Raw genomic sequence first — 17,341 nt, 5'->3', positions numbered from 1 at the left:
AAGGGGCCCCCAGTTCAGACTGGACGCCCCCGCGACGCCCCGCGACGCCCGTCCCGCCACCCCTCGCCAGGCAACGCGACAGGAGGAACTGCGGTCTGGGGCTCAGGGGAAAGCAGCGCGAAGGGTCGGGCTTGGGGAGGGCTGGGTTGGGGTGGGGGGCAGCCTGCCAGGCCAGAGGGCGGGGGCGGGGGCAGGGAGGGCACGGCGCGGGGAAATGGACGCAAGGCCCTCGTCCACTGCCAGGTGTCAGGGTTCGGGCGGAAAGGGGGCCCAGGCGAGGGGCAGGGCTGTGTTTCCCAGAGGGAGCCCACAGGGCGCACAGGCCAGGCAGGTCCACTGTGCTGAAGTAGGGGAACGGGGTAGGAGCAACCAGGGCCAAAGGAGGGCACCACCATGTGGGGAGACACTGGGAACCCAGCCGGGGTGCGGGGAGAGCCCGGACCCAATCGAGGAGCCCAGGCTGGGGCCAAGCACGGCACGGGCGGGGCGGTTGCGGGAAGCGCAGGGATACACAGAGCTCCAGGGGCACAGAGGGGGCGCACAGAGGGGAGGCACAGGAGGGGGCCCAAGCAAGGGGCCTGAGATGACGGGACAGGGACACTTTCCTCCAGAAGAGCGGCCCGGGCTCAAGCAAGGAGCCAGGCCGTGGAACGGGAGACCACGTGTGACGGCCTGACTGGACTCAAGGGAAGGGACAGGGCCTGGGGGGGTGGGGGGAGGGAGGGGAGGGCTTGGCCCCTGGGAAGGTAGGCTCAAGGCCCAGGTCCGCTGTCGGGGCTGGGGACTCCGGGCATGGGGCCAGGGCGCAGGGCGCAGGGCGCAGGGCCTGGGGCGAGGGAGTGCAAAGGGACCAGGCAAAGGGGTCTGGCAGCCGCAGGGAACAAAGTAGAGCCCAGGGCGGGCAGGTACAGTGCCGGGCCGGCCTCGGTGGGAGCAGAAGGGTGGCAGAGGGGCGTGGGGCCGGGTCCCAAGCAAGGAGCCCAGGCTAGGGCCCTAGAGGGGGGGCCGTGCAAGGCCAAAGCAGGGAGGGGTCGGGGGCGTGCAGGCAGGCGGCACAAGGACAGGGCAGTGCGGGCAAGCCAAGGGGAGCAGGGAGGCAGGCCAAGCAAGGGCCCCCGCTTTCATCAAAGCCCACGGGCGCAGGCTGAGCCACAAGGGCCAGCACAGGCTCAAGCCAGGAGCCAGGTCATGGGAGGCAGAGCCAGGGGCTGAGGGCTGGGGCAGGGGACTCAGAGTGTGGACAGGGCCAGGCAGGGAAGGGGAAGGGGGGGTGGGACGGGCGGGGGGAACAGGAGCTCGAGGCCCAGGTCTGTGGCCGGCCAGCTGTTGGGGTTCGGGGTGTGGGACCGAGGGTCCAGGCAGGGCAAGGGGCCCAGGCGAGGGGCAGGTCTGTCTCCCAGAAGGCGCCCTGGCCCCCTGGGCAATCGGGGGACAGGGACCTGGCACAGGGGGCCTGGCAAGGGACGGGGGCCTGGAGGAGGGTGACGGGAGGGCTTGGCCCAGTATCACAGTCGGGGCGGAGAGGGGTGAGAGCCAAGACCCAAGCAAGGAGCCCAGGCAGTGGACGGACGCGAGGGAGGACGACGGACCCAAGCCCCCCACCGACCGACCAACTGACGAAATGATCCATCCACGGAACGACCCACCCACGCACCCACCCACCCCGGGAGCAAAGGAGCAGGAGGCCAGCGCCAGGGGAAAGCAGGGAAGGGGAGGAAGGGGAGGAAGGGGCGGCGCGAGGATGAGGAGACAGCAGGCGCCTCAAGGGACACGGAGGGGAGCGCGGTAGGGGGCCCAAGCAAGGGGCCCCCAGTTCAGACTGGACGCCCCCGCGACGCCCCGCGACGCCCGTCCCGCCACCCCACGCCAGGCGACGCGACAGGAGGAACTGCGGTCTGGGGCTCAGGGGAAAGCAGCGCGAAGGGTCGGGCTTGGGGAGGGCTGGGTTGGGGTGGGGGGCAGCCTGCCAGGCCAGAGGGCGGGGGCGGGGGCAGGGAGGGCACGGCGCGGGGAAATGGACGCAAGGCCCTCGTCCACTGCCAGGTGTCAGGGTTCGGGCGGAAAGGGGGCCCAGGCGAGGGGCAGGGCTGTGTTTCCCAGAGGGAGCCCGCAGGGCGCACAGGCCAGGCAGGTCCACTGCGCTGACGCAGGGGAACGGGGTCAGGAGCAACCAGGGCCAAAGGAAGGCACCACCATGTGGGGAGACACTGGGAACCCAGCCGGGGTGCGGGGAGAGCCCGGACCCAATCGAGGAGCCCAGGCTGGGGCCAAGCAGGGCACGGGCGGGGCGGTTGTGGAAGCACAGGGATACACAGAGCTCCAGGGGCACAGAGGGGGCGCACAGAGGGGAGGCACAGGAGGGGGCCCAAGCAAGGGGCCTGAGATGACGGGACAGGGACACTTTCCTCCAGAAGAGTGGCCTGGGCTCAAGCAAGGAGCCAGGCCGTGGAAAGGGAGACCACGTGTGATGGCCTGACTGGACTCAAGGGAAGGGACAGGGCCTGGGGGGGTGGGGGGAGGGAGGGGAGGGCTTGGCCCCTGGAAAGGTAGGCACAAGGGACACTGAGGGGAGTGAAGGAAGGGGCCTAGTCTCAATCTCTTAGCCAGGCTGGACACAAGGGAATTGACAGTGCCTGGGATTCAAAGAGGGGAGGTGTTATCCCCTGGGACATAGGCTCAATTCCCACATCCACTGACAGGGGGAGGGGGGAGTGGTGGCTTTGGGGGCAGGTCCCTTGGTCCTGTTAAGAGCAGAATGTAAACATGCTAATAGGATATGGGCACAGGACTTGTGTAGGGAATGTTGCACAGGAATGTAGCAAGTATTCAAAGCAAGAAGTTTATGCAACAGTGTAAGGAGCCCCTTACACACAAAAGGAAGAGTGGCCGGGTTACTGGGGGCTTAGGGCATAACTATCTGTACCTTGCCTCCAGAAGGTCACATATCTTGCACTTGCCACTCACATTCCCATTCCAGTACCTACACTTGTGCTGTCCTGCTGGATCTTATTTCCTGCACTCATACCTACTCTGCACCTATGGCATTTCCTTATAACCCTATTTCTCACACTTGCATGGTGGAGCTGAGAGACCTGATTGCCTGTGATGTTTCAAATCTGCTACTTTGTCCCAGTGTTCAGTCGCAGGTGTGACAGGAACCCAGCAGTCCCATGGCAGTCCTCTCCCAGGAAACCCAAAGTCCTAGTCAACCCCCTACACCCACCTCACTCTACCACTATAGAGGGAAAGAGACTTACCATCTGAAGCAAGAACATCCCAGCTTGGCCACCAGTAGAGCTCCTTGTTCTGGAAAGGACTTTCCTCTTCTTTTCCTTCCGTCACATGATTCTCACACATCAGGTACCCAGAGAGCTTACTGCTAGGAATGGGTCAAACTGGCCCTTCTTGGAAATCTGACATGGGAGACTTCCAGGAGCCAGTCTTTCTCCTCAAATTTCAGTTTGTTCATGTGAGAATGATATAAACCCATAAAAAATTGCTGAACTGTTGACAAAAGGTTTACCTCTGTGGTCCCAGTTATAGTCATATATGACATAACATTTCAGCCAATGAAGGTCAGTTTATAAGTTGTTGGTCCCATCAGACTAGATCACCTAGTGATGTAGCCATCTTATGTAGGTACATACTCTGATGATTGCATATGGATGAAACCATCTCAGGATGCATTTGTCAGAAAACATTCCATCATAGAGCAATACCATAAGTGTAGGCCTGTAAACAAGCAACATTTTGTTCCAGGAAAATCCTCTATATAAATGACTCTTACTTAGATGCCTTAAAATTAAAATTATCTATTGTACTCCAAAAAGAAACTGAGGTAGAAAAGCTGCCTAAAATTTTACAGCCTGCTGCCTAAAGCTAGGAGTGTCAGTGATTGCTTGCCTAGCTTAGCTTGTACCAGGCCCTGGTTTTAATCACCAGAATGGCAAGAACAAACAAGACCTAGAGCCTTAGTCTGCTAATCCCACCAACAACATGGGGCCACCAAACCAGAACAAATTCAAGTGAACTTGCTCTTTCTCATCTCAGATATGTACCACTCTATGGTGAACATGTCAATCCTGTGTTAACTTCATAGGATCAATGCCCCTGCTATAACCCTGCCCCTAATAACCTCCCTCATGTCCTGCCCTGGGTCTCTGGGTCTCTTCTGATAATCTACACATTTGGACAATACAAAGTCATGAAACAAATTACATCATGAAACTCAGTTATAACAACTAAATTTTCCTAAAATAGAAGCAATAATAGAATCTGTCATTTTCTTTAATCCGGAAAGCCCATGATTAAGGCAATGCCACCATGTTCAGAGGTGAATGTTCATGAAGGTTCTGACTTTACCAGTTGGTTAATCTATTAGATGGCTTAATAATTTGAACAGATTACAGGAAGGTGGTGAAGAGTATAGTCATGAATGGAGGAAGAAGGTCATTATGGGTTTTCCCTTGAGGATAGGATTTATCTTTGGCCCCTTCCTCCTCTACCCTGCTTCCCTGATGCCAAGAGCTGAGCAACTTTCCCTGACCATACTTTCTTCTGCCATGATATTTTGCTTTATTTAGGTCTCAGATCAATGGTGCTAACTGACTATGGACTGAGTCCTCTGAAACCATGAACCAAAATAAACTCTTCTTTCTCCAAGTTGCTCTTGTTCAGGGCTTTTGATCACAGCCATGAAAAGTTAACATAGCATCTTTTATATTTTTTTCATGTGAGGTTATTCTTTTTTATTTTTTTTTATTTTTCATTGTCAGTGGATCTTTATTTTATTGATTAATATGTGGTGCTGAGAATCGTACCAGTGCCTCACACATGATAGGCCAGCACTCTGCCACTGAGCCACAACCCCAGCCTTGAACTTAGTTTTAAAAAATATTTAGCAAATAGATAAAACCTCAATCATATAACCAAAAATATATAATAATAAAATTATTAGCTACAACACCAGAAATATACCACTTGCCTGAATCTCTGCTCCTCACAATTAATATCCCGGAGGCTTTAACCTATAGGAACTTGATGACAAGTACCAATACAAAATTATTTTAATTTTTTAAAAATATATAACTGAAATTGTTAATTTTAAGATAAAGACACTTGCCTTATTTCTATGAAATCTTTATTCTGAAAATAGAAATGTGCCTCCCAGTAAGGAAATGCCTATCCAGTGGCAAAAAACATTAACATGAACCTATAACAAATGTATTCCTTAAGTACATCTTATATTCATTTTTCTTAGAAAACCTATATTCAACCATTTGAGTTAATAGTAAATGGAAATTAAAGTTGATCATTCCCTTCCATAGAAAGAAAAAAGAGAAAATTCAACTATTACTAACAGTTAAGCATAAAAACCAAAGTTCCTGAGCACTATAACCATATGGAATATAACTATTTTACTTCATTTGGCAAATGTTGCTGGTACTTAACCATGTGCCAGACATTACAAATAACTTCTACTGAATATCCATCTCAGTCCTAATGTGGGTCCATTATTTCTATCATTTTTGAAAACACACAAATTACCAAAATTCTTATAACTCCCAGGTCAATATTATGTGGTCAGTGCTCACAGGTCAAATCCAAACTCCAAAGCAAGACAGACTACTAAGAGACACACCAAGGGGTCTGTCACAAGAAAGAGGATTCACCTTGTTGCATCTGTGTGTGCCAGGCCACCTAATACCACTTCCCTTCCAATTCCTTCTTCCAGAAGCTCCTCACCCCCAACCACAAACCCCTGTGTGCGTTTTCATCTGCACTCACCCTAGGACTTTGTCCAGTGGGTTCTTCCCCTGAGTACTCACAGTTTATAGAGACCAACAAGGGCACTGGCTGTAGTGGAGGAGGTGAAGGAAGGAGGTGTGAAAACAGTCCAGTTTCACTTGAAAGGTCAAAGCTGAAGGACAAATGGAAGAGCTCATGAATTCCAGGCCTAGGAAGAACCTCAGTGTCCATTGTACTATCCCACTGCTTCCTCTCAACCCTCCGCTCAGCCTCTTTGCAACTTACTGCACTTACAAATAACTTCTACTGAATATAACTCTGAGGTTATATTCAGTAGAAGTTATTAATTTATTTCCTATTGCCCATCTCTCCCCCACTAGAGCATATACCCGGGTAAGGGCAGCATTTTGCTTGGTAAGGAAACTACTGAAGCAAGGGCCCTGCAGTCTAGACTAAAAAGGATCATGTTATGATTTGGACATAAGTGTCCTGAAAAACTGTTAATGCAGAACTATTCAAAGGTGAGATGATTAGACTTAGAGCTGTGACCTAAATCGGTTCATCTTATTTTGAATAGAGTAATTGGGTGGGAGTCATAAGCAGGTGGGGTATGATTGAAGGAACTGGGTCACTGGGTACCTATCCTTAAAGGGTCCATATTCCTGGTGGCCTCTTGCCCTTCCCCTCTTTCTGTCTCCTGGTCAAAAACAATGGGGTAGCACTCCTCCATCATGCCCTTCCACCATGACATTCTGCCTCATTTTGGGCCCAGAGCAATGCAGTAAGTCTACCATAGACTGAACCTCTAAAACTATGAGCCAAAATAAAATTTTAGTCCTTTAAGTTGTTCTTGTCATGGACTTTGTTGTTAGCGACAAAAACCTGACTAACATAGGCCACAAGCCTTGTCTAGAAGAGGTGAAGGATACAGGAATGCACAGACTAGAAAATGCCTCCTTGGAGGGCCAACCAGTAAATAATTCTGCCTCGTGGGTCATCCAGTCTGCACCATTTCTCAACTGTGCTCCTGTGCTAAGAAAGCAGTCATGACTGTTCCAATAAAACCTTACTTAGAAAAACACGTGGCAGGCCAAATTTGACTCACAGGTAGTCATTACCTAAATAAAATAAAGTTCAAGTACAGAGAAAAATGCCATGATTGGGTTGCATGGATCTGTCAAACAGCAACAAAAACAATGGCAGAGGTTTTAAAAAGTCTAACACTGACACAAATCCTGAAAATAATACCCCACGCTGGGAATAGTGGCTCCTACCTGTAATTCCAGCAACTCAGGAAGGTAAGGCAGGAGGATTATGAGTTCAATGCCAGCCTCAGCAACTTATAGAGGTCCTAAGCAATTTAATAAGACTCCCATCTCTAAGTAAAATATTAAAAAGTGTTGGCTAGGTGACTCGGTAGTTAAGCATCACTGGGTTCGAGTCCTTGGTACCTAAAAAAAAGAAAAAAAAATTAAAAGCGGCCACATTTCCAGCTAGAGATAAGACCACAAATGTAAACATTAGGAACCTGAATCTAACCTCACAGCCTCAGGAACATATTTTATAAGGTCAACACCCACTTGACCTGAATAAGAGTTTAACACATGTACAACTGAATTCTATAACCAGCTTCATGACTGCAAGCTAAAGATCAAAAGCACTCAGGGACCAGACATGAGTGCTGAAGAACATTTCTGCTACCTGGTGATACCTGCATTACACAAAGTAGCAAAAAAAAAAAAAAAATCATCATTCCTCATTCTCATGAAAATCATTAGAAAAATCACTGAAATCAGCAATAACCTCGTGTAAAAGTCCCTTTCAGGGCTGGGAATATAGCTCAGTTAGAGTGCTTGCCTTGCATCCACACTGCCCTGGGTACAATCCCCAGCACCACCAAAAAAAAAAAAAAAAAAAAACCTCAAAAAGTCCCTTTCACAACATATATAAAAAGTTCAAGCCCTCAGGAACAAATAACATAAAAGAGAGTCAAATTTCAATAAGGGGCACATGTGGTGACTGGAGTGAACACATGCCCTGCATGGGTCAAAAAACCATTTATTTTGAAAATAAGATGTCACAATGAATGTACTTTGAAATAACATCATAAACTTTGGGGGTAAGATAAAGTTGTTGGAAAAGATTTTTGAAGAGGTGTGGAGAAGGAGGCAAACCTTGTAAAGAGTAACTGTGATCAGTGGGAACCCGGTGGGAATGCTCTGTCTATTTCTGGACCCCACAGGCCTGCTGGCAAGAGCCACCAGGCTTTTTGGGTGTGGAGGGGAGTGGTGAGGGCAGTGCTGGGGATGGAACCCAGGGTCACTCTATCATGGAGCACCCCCGTGGCCATTTTTATTTTGAAACAGCATTTTGTAAGTTGCTGAGGCTGGCTTCCAACTTGCGACCCTGCTGCTTAAGCCTTCCAAGTCACTAGAATTACAGGCATGGTCCACCCAGCCAGTTGGGTTCTTCATCTAAGAACTCATTCTCTCTACCCACTTTTTCCTTATAGCTCCTGGGTAGCTTTTTCAGGCTCCAGAATGTAAAAAGGCTTGGAATTAGGGCACCTTGTGTCCACCTGTCCATGGGTTAAGCCTGGAACCAGGGCAGAGGGTGGCTTGGTTTTGGTGCTGGGCTGTGTGTTATGTAACTATGAAATGATTCTAAATACTTCTAAAGTTTGATGTTTTGGGAGCATGTTCCCTTCTCGCTACAGCATGATGTGTTGCCAGACCTCGTATGTCCCATCCAGACTCCCCACGAGTCAGCTACTGATCTAAACTACTGAGCTTCAGAAAAGATCCCAACTCAAGAGTCTGACAGACATCTTGAGAGTTTAGGTTAAGGTAGAGTCACACTCTGTCATGTGAAAGCCCATGACACTTCTCTGAAAGCCTGGAGCCAAACAGTGACCAGGCAAGGCCTCATCAACTGTGAATTAATCTCAGAAGCCTCACCCACCAATACCACCTGCTACCAACTTGCAATAAGAGTCCTTACCTGTTATCCTGACTGTCCACTGAGGTGGTCAAGCCGGCTTCTCCAAAAACTGCTCCTGTACTGGAAAACCTCAGCTTCAATGAGACTTTAATTTTCACAAGGCCTTTTTCCATATTAATTGAACAAATGGGCTTTAAGAATTTTGAAAATCCTACTATGTGGTTAAAGTACTTCATCTACAATGTATTCTGTGAGGGTTTTTTACATTATTCTCTTCCCTCTGAGCACTGTAAACCTACACAACAATTCTCATTTTATTTCAATAAACTCTGACTCAGTAAATCATCTCCTTGTTTCTGTCAGTCAGCAGGATGCATAGAGGTGAAGGGTTGAACAAAGTCCAAATTTTAATTTTAATGAAAGTATAGAGAATGGAAATTGCATAGCATTCTTCTTCATTCTCAATATTCCACTGTATTTTCACCTTTGATGTCTTGGGAAGAATTTCTGAAAGTGGCACAAACTGTAAGAATTCTGTGCCATTCTAACAAACACTTCTTTCAAATTAGTTGAGTAGCATAAACCTGTTCTCACTATAAATCGTGATATATGCACTACTCAGTTCCTTAGGATGATGGCATAATTGGGGCTTTTTTTGCAGTAAGTATATAAAGGTAAGTGAATAAATTATTATTCTTATTCTTTTCATTTTGAAATTTGGAAACTATTCTCTATCATAACAAACTAGAAAATTTTATTTACTTATTTATTGGGGTACCAGGAATTAAACCCAGAGTAACTCAATCACTGAGCCACATTTCCAGCCCTACTTTGTGTTTTATTAGAGATAGGGTTTCACCGAGATGTTTAGGACCTCACTAAGTTGCAGAGGCTGGCTTTGAAGTCGTGATCCTCATACTTCAGCCTCCTGAGCTGCTGAGATTATTGGCATGTACCACCATACCCAGAAAAACTACCAAATTTTAAATGAATGGTATACATAAAACAATAGGTTGGAATCCATGTATGGTGGTATTGCATGGAATCCCAGTGACTCAGGAGTCTGAGACAGGAGGATCACAAGTTTGAGGCCAGCTAGGAAACTTAGTAAGATCCTGTCTCAAAATTAAATTTAAAATAACTGGGGCTATAGTTCCATGGTAAGGTACCCCTATATCCCCAGTTCAGCAAATTAAAGTATGGAGATCTCTACTATCTATACCTAGTAAATTAAAGATACACAATTTCAAACCATACAGATGGTTCAACTAGAACCTGTCTACATCTCAGAAGAAGGCTTATGTAGGCACTTTAGAAGTCTCTTTTTTGAGTTAAGATATCAAGAATACACTCTGCCTTTTATGAAAACCCAAACAACTGAGTGTTGTGAAGGCATGCATCTCACAGGAAAAAATTTACATACTCATGGGCTGATGATGAAATTTCTACATTCTTTATATTCCTACTGCCACTGTCTCTATTGCATGCTTTAATACCTTGCTTAAATAGAAGCTTTAATTGCTTACTAAACCCTTAAAACAGAGGCAAAGACCAAACATCTATAGCAGGCTATAAAATCATTAAACAAAACAGAGAGCCAGCAGAGCCTTGTAATCCCAGCAACATGGAAGGCTGAGGCATGAGGAATGCAAGTTCAAACCCAGCCTCAGCAACATAGTGAGGCCCTAAGCAATTCACCAAGGCCCTGTATCTAAATAAAATATAAAAATCTGGATGGGTATATGATACAGTGATTAGGTGCCTCTGAGTTCAATCCCCAGTACCAAAAACCAACAAAGATATAGATACAATAGCGAAACTCCTGTGAAAACATTACTACCAGCAACAATCACCAATACATCTTATTATACATAAGATTACCACTGATTATCATAAGTGCTTGAAAAGTCTTAATTAATAAACATGAGAAGGCTGGAGTTGTGGCTCAGTGGTAGTGAGCTTGCCTGGCAGGTGTGAGGCACTGGGTTGGATTCTCAGTACCATCTATAAATAAATAAATAAATAAATAAATAAAGGCTCATTGACAAATAAAAAAAATTAAAAAACATGAAAGCCAGGCACAGTGGTAACTCTATGCTATGTAATTCCCTCTCAGTCACTGGGGGAATAAGGAGGGAAGAAAGAAAGTTAGTGAACAGCCTGGGGAATTTAGCCTTGTGCCAAAATAAGCAATAAAATCTTCCATGGCCAAGCAGGCAAGGTAGTGGAAACCTATAGTCTCTGTGGCTCTGGAAGCTGAGGCAGGAGGATTGACAGTTCAAAGCCAGTTTCACCAGTTTAATGAGTCAGTAAGCAAATCAGTGAGATTGAGATACTGTCTGTAAAAAAATATTTAAAAAGGGCTGTGGATGTGGTTCAGTGCTTAAGGGCCCCGGAGTTCAATCCCTGGTACAAAACAAAACAAAACAAAACAAAAAAATTAAAGGCTGTAGCTCAGTTATAAAACTCCCCAGGATTCAATCCCCAGGATCAAACACACACACACACACACATACACACACACACACACCACACACACCAAACACAAGAATGAATGTCCAACTTGTTCATGAGGTATATACCTTTCTAGTAACTCTGCAAACGGAGGAAGGAGGAACCAAAGTTTGAAGCCAGCCTCAGCAACTGAGGGAGACACTGTCTTAAAACAGAAAGCAAAAGGACTTGAATGTAGATCAGTAACAGAGAATATCTGGGTTCAACCCCTAAATCCCCACGGGGGTGGGGGGTGTGGAAAGGATGTTGGCCCATGAGTGAAGCTCTGAAATCAATCCTCAGTCCTGCCAAAAATAGAAGACATATATTATCATTCATTAAATTGTTAAAGTGGGCTGGGGTTGTAGCTCAGTGGTAGAGTGCTTGCCTAGCATGCTTGAGGCACTGGGTTGGATCCTCAGCAACACATAAAATAATACACAAACAAAATAAAGGTATTGTGCCCACCTGTAATGTAAAAAAAATTAAAAGACATTGTTTACATTATAAGAATACTAGAAAACAAATATCTTTATAAACAATAATAGCCAGTTAGAACACAATGGGGAAAACTTATTAGAAATAGATGTGGAGGTGGTTGGCACCACCCTGCACATAACACTAGCCATTAAACCTAGGGCCTCCACACATGCTCAACTTTCACCCTATACCCTCAGCACAGAAATCAGCAATTGTTAAAAATATATAACACCGGGCTGGGGATGTGGCTCAAGCGGTAGCGCGCTCACCTGGCATGCGTGTGGCTCGGGTTCGATTCTCAGTACCACATACCAACAAAGATGTGTCCGCCAATAACTAAAAAATAAATATTAAAATTCTCTCTCTCTCTCTCTCCCTTTCTCACTCTCTCTTTAAAAAAAAAAAATATATATATATATATATATAACACCTAAGAATAAACTCTCGGGCTGGGGATGTGGCTCAAGCGGTAGCGTGCTCGCCTGGCATGTGTGCGGCCCGGGTTCGATCCTCAGCACCACATACAAAGATGTTGTGTCTGCCGAAAACTAAAAAATAAATACTAAAAAATTCTCTCTCTCTCTCTCTCTCTCTCTCTCTCTCTCTCTCTCTCTCTCTCTCTCTCTCTTAAAAAAAAAGGAATAAACTCTCATGCAAGACCTATAGTTATAAAACTGCAAAACTTTTCTGATACCTTTTTTAAATAATGAAAAACTTCACCCAACTGGAGTCAAACCTCTATTTGGATGAAAATCATAAGGAAAATAATTTAAAGACAAAAGCCTAAACCTGAACACAAAAGGTACCAGCCTGTTTTCCCAGCTTCTGAGAAAGCTGAGACAGGAGGACAACTTGAGCCCATAAATTGAAGGCTGATCTAGACAACATAGGAAGACCCTCTTTTATTAAAAAAAAAAAAAAGAAGGAGGAGGAGGAGGAGGAGGAGAGAAAAAGAAAGAAAGAACAAAAATCAACAACAACAAATATGAAATAACTCTACTCAGGAGGTGAAGCAGAAGGATGAAAAGTTGCAGGCTAGCCTGCTTCTAAATAAAAAATAAAAAGGGCCAGAAATGAAGCTCAGTTAGCAGTAGATCACTACGGGTCCAATCCCTGGTTCCAACAACAACAACAAAAATAACCCTAAAGCAGTTCACAAAGAACAGGACAAGCTGGCATAGTGGCACACATGTGTAATCCCAGCAGAGCTTGGGAGGCTGAGGCAGGAGAAGCACAAATTCAAAATCAGCGTCAGAAATTTAGTGAACCCTTAAGCAACTCAGCGAGACCCTGTCTCTAAATAAAAATAAAAAACTGGCTGAGGATGTGGCTCAGTGATCAAACTCCCCTGGGTTCAATCCCTAGCATCAAACACACACACACACACACAAACACAACACAATGAATGCCCAGCTGGTTAAAGAGGTACACTCCTTTAATCCCAGCAACTCTGCAAAATAAGGAAGGAGGAACCAAAGTTTAAAGCCATCCTTGGCAACTGAGGGAGACACCATCTTAAAATAAAAAGTAAAAAGGGTTTGGGATTTAGCATAGTGGCAGAGAATCTCTGGGTTCAACTCCTAAATCCCTACCAGGAAAAAAAATAAGTTGGCCATGAGAAGAGCTCAGAATTTAATCCCCAGTTCCGCCAAAAATAGAGCATGTAATATTATGATTCTTTAAATTAAGTCATAAAAATGCTAGGAAACAAATATCTTTATTAACAAGAAAAAACAGTTAGAACACAATGGAGAAAAACTCATTAGGAGTAGAGAAGGGGATGAGGGTTTGGGGGTGGTTGGTGTGGCACTGCACGAGAACTCTAGAGATTAAACCCAGGGCCTCCACAAGTGCTCAACATTCACGCTATATCCTCAGCACAGAAATCAGCAATTAAAATTACATAACACCTAGGAATAAACTCTCATACAACCTTTACAGTTATAAAACTGCAAAACTTTCTTCACCCAACTGGAGTCAAACCTCTATTTGGATGAAAATCATAAGAAAACCAAAAGACAAACTCCTAAACCTGGACCCAGAAAGTACCAGCCTGTAGTCTCAGCTGCTCAGAAAGCTGAGACAGGAGAACAACTTGAGCCCCACACTTTAAGGCTAGCCTGGACAACATAAGAAGACCCTCTTCCAGAAACAGAAAACAAATAACTACAACAAATATGAAATAACCTCTCTGGAGGTGAAGCAGTATGATGGAAAGTTCCAAGCTAGCCTACCTCCAAACAAAAAATTAAAAAGCCCAGGGGTAAAGCTCAATGGTAGATCACCCGGGGTCCAATTTCTAGTTCCAGAAAATAATAATAAAAATAAAAGTAAAAAGCAGTTCAAAAACAACAGGATAGGCCCAGAAACAAACAAACCAACAAACAAAACATATATGTACAGTAGTGACACTCCTGTGGAAACACTACTACCAGCACCAATCACCAATACAACTTACTATACATAAGATTACCATTTATTATCATAAATGCTTTAAAGGAAAAGTCTTCATTAAAAAAGGTGAGAGCAAGGCACAGTGGTGACCATCTGTAATCCCCTCTCAGTGACTGAGAGGGAACTAAGGCACTAAGGCAGAAGGAATGAAAGTTAGAGAGCAGCCTAGGAATTCAGACCTTCTGCCAAAATAAGCAAGGAAAATTGTTATGGCTGAACCAGGCAAGGTGGTGCACACCTGTATTCCCAGCAGCTCAGAGGGTGAGGCAGGAAGATTGTGAGATCAAACTCAGCCTCAGCAACATAGCAAGTCACTAAGCAACTCAGTGAGAACCTGTCTCTAAATTCAATATTTTAAAAGGACTGGAGAATGTGGCTTAGTGCTTAAGCACCCTGGATTCAAACCGTGGGGGGGGGAACGCATAGCTGAAGCTCGGTGGTCAAACTCCTCTGGGTTCAATCTCCAGTATCAAACACACACACACACACACACACACATTCACAATGGAATGAATGTCCAGCTGGTTACAGAGGTACACTCCTTTAATCCTAACAACTCCACAAAATAAGGAAGGAGGAATCCAAGTTTGAGGCCAGCTTCAGCAACTGAGGGAGACACTGTGTTAAAAAGTAAAAAGGGGGACATGGTTTTGGCTCAGCAATAGACCGCTTGCCTAGCACATGCAAGGCACTGAGCTTCATCCTCAGCACCACATAAAAATAAAATAAAATAAAGGCAGTGGGTCCAACTAAAACTAAAAAAAAAAAAAAACTTAAAAAAAGTAAAAAAGGCTTGGGATGTATCTCAGTAGCAGAATATATCTGGGTTCAATCCCTATATCCCCACCAGAAAAAAATAAAAACAGCTAACCCATGAGTGCAGCTCTGAATTTAATCCCCAGTTCCACCAAAAATAGAGCATGTATATTATCATTCATTAAATTTTCTAAGTCATAAGAATGCTAGAAAACAAATATCTTTATAAACAAGAATAACCAGTTAGAACAGAATAGGGAAAAACTCATTAGAAATAAATGAGGGGTTGGAGGGTGGCTTGGCGCTGCATGTGACCGATAGACATTAAACCCAAGGCCTCCACACGTGCTCAACATTCACCCTACACCCTCAGCACTGAAAACAGCAATTGTTAAAAATAGATGACACCTAGGAATAAACTCTCATGCAGGCTCTACAGTTATACAACTGCGAACATTCCTGAAATGATGAAAAACTTCACCAACTGAAGTCAAACCTCTATTTGGATAAAAATCATAAGGAAAACAAAAGACAAACGCCTGAACCTGGACGCAAAAGGTGCCAGCCTGTAGTCCCAGCTGCTCAGAAAGCTGAGACAGGAGGACAACTTATGCCCCGAACTTTAAGGCTAGCCTGGACCCTCTTCCATAAAAAGAAAACAAAAAGCAACAACAAATATGAAATAACTCTACTCCGAAGGGAAAAAAAAAGCCAGGGATAAAGCTCAGTGGCAGGCACCTCTAGGTCTAATTCCTAGTGGAGAGGTGGGGAGAAGAACCATAAAGCAATTAACAAAGAAAGGACAGGCTGGGCAAGGTGGCACACACTCCAGTAATCTCAGCAGAGCTCAGGAGGTTGAGGCAGAAGTGCAAATTTAAAGCCAGCCTCAGCAATTTAACAAGACCCCAAGCAACTTAGCCAGACCCCGTCTCTAAATAAAATATAAAAAACCCGCTGAGAAAGTGGTTCAGTGGTTAATCTACCTGGGGTTCAATCCACGGGGGCCCCAAAAATATAAAAGTTAAAAATACAAAATGTTTACTACCACTCAGGTGCTGAACAGAATGCAAAGGAAATCTACCTACTAAACTGGCAGAAATGCAAGGACTGGCAACCCTGTTTATGGACCTTGCTGACCCAGTGATTCCACTTCCAAAAACTCATTTTGAAAAGTTAGGGCCAATTCAACAAATATATTCCAAAAACTCGCTTAAAGAAGAGCAAATAAAGTGGGCAAACTGGCTCATGAGTATGATCCCAGGTACTCAGGAGCGCGAGCCTTCAGGATACCAATTTTAGGCCAATCTCAAGCAAGTTAGTGAGACCCTGTTGATTCACAATAAAAAGTAAAATAATAAAAATGGGCTGAGGGGGCTGGGGTTATGGTTCAGTGGTAGAGCGCTTGCCTACCATGTGTGAGACAAGGAGTTCAATTCTCAGCACCACATATAAACAAATAAAATAAAGTTCATTGACAACTAAAACTATATTTTCAAAAAATGGGCTAGAGATGTAGCTCAGTGATAAAGTAGTCCTAGGCTCAATCCCCATTAGCAAAAATAGTTTAAACAAACAACGGCAGACTACTCTGAGGAAATATCTCGGTACACTGGCTCATTCAGGCTTCTCAAACAAAACCCCACTGCATCTCTATCTTACAAACAACTATTTTTCTTACCGTTTTGCAGGGGTAGAAGTTGGAGATTGAAGACTGCTTCCAAATTGCTTAAGACACCTTCCTGCAGGCTCCTCACAAAAGGGAGGATCACTTTGGGACTCCTTTATATAGCCACATCCATATCCTGGGGTGTGGATTCTACCCTCATAGTCGAAGGCTCCTCCCCCTAAGAGATAAGTTTCAGCACACTAATGATACACTTAGGTGCCACCATTCACTCAGCAACATAGTGAAGCCCTAAGCAACTTTGCAAGACCCTTCTGCAAGAAAGAGCAGGCTGCCTCTAAATTTAGTGGCAAAATAGCCAGGACCTAAGGGGAATGCTTAGCACAGTATTCTATGCAAATAATGTAAATTTCCAAAGGCACAACCCAGTCCTACAGGAGGTGAAGCACAAGTCACAATCTAGGGGGAGGGGAGATGTTCCCAGAACATCCAGAACACCCACCCTTTTTCTAATAAGACAGACAGCTCAGACCCTGAGGCATAAGCATACTTTTCATCCCTTTGCACCCACCATGAGATCAATCTGATGCTAAAAATTTTCAATTATAATCCCTCCACTCCACTGAAGAAGTGCATGATGCAAGTACCACCACCCTTGTGTTCACAAGGAAATGAAAGGCCAGGAGTTTGTGCTAGATTCAGCATCTCTCCCCACACTGGATTTTAAAGCCCTTCTTAGAAGGTCACCCATAGGCCAAGAACAGAGGCTCACGTTTGGAAGTCAACCACAAGGGGAGCTGAGGCAGGAGGACTGAGAATTCAAAGCCAGTCTCAGCAACTTATGAG

The 17,341-nt window shown here is 45.3% G+C and overlaps 1 protein-coding gene across 1 annotated transcript in view; it reads right to left on the bottom strand.

The window, feature by feature from the left end:
* The window catches only part of LOC120890003 (uncharacterized), a 78,727-nt gene that overhangs the window by 16,404 nt on the left and 44,982 nt on the right, over nt 1-17,341 (bottom strand). The window lies entirely within an intron of this gene.

Source organism: Ictidomys tridecemlineatus, chromosome 4 (assembly GCF_052094955.1).
Source record: "Ictidomys tridecemlineatus isolate mIctTri1 chromosome 4, mIctTri1.hap1, whole genome shotgun sequence".
In the NCBI taxonomy this organism is placed as follows: Eukaryota; Metazoa; Chordata; class Mammalia; order Rodentia; family Sciuridae; genus Ictidomys; species Ictidomys tridecemlineatus.
Note: the sequence above shows the minus strand (reverse complement) of the source record. Positions and strands in the feature narration are given on the sequence as shown.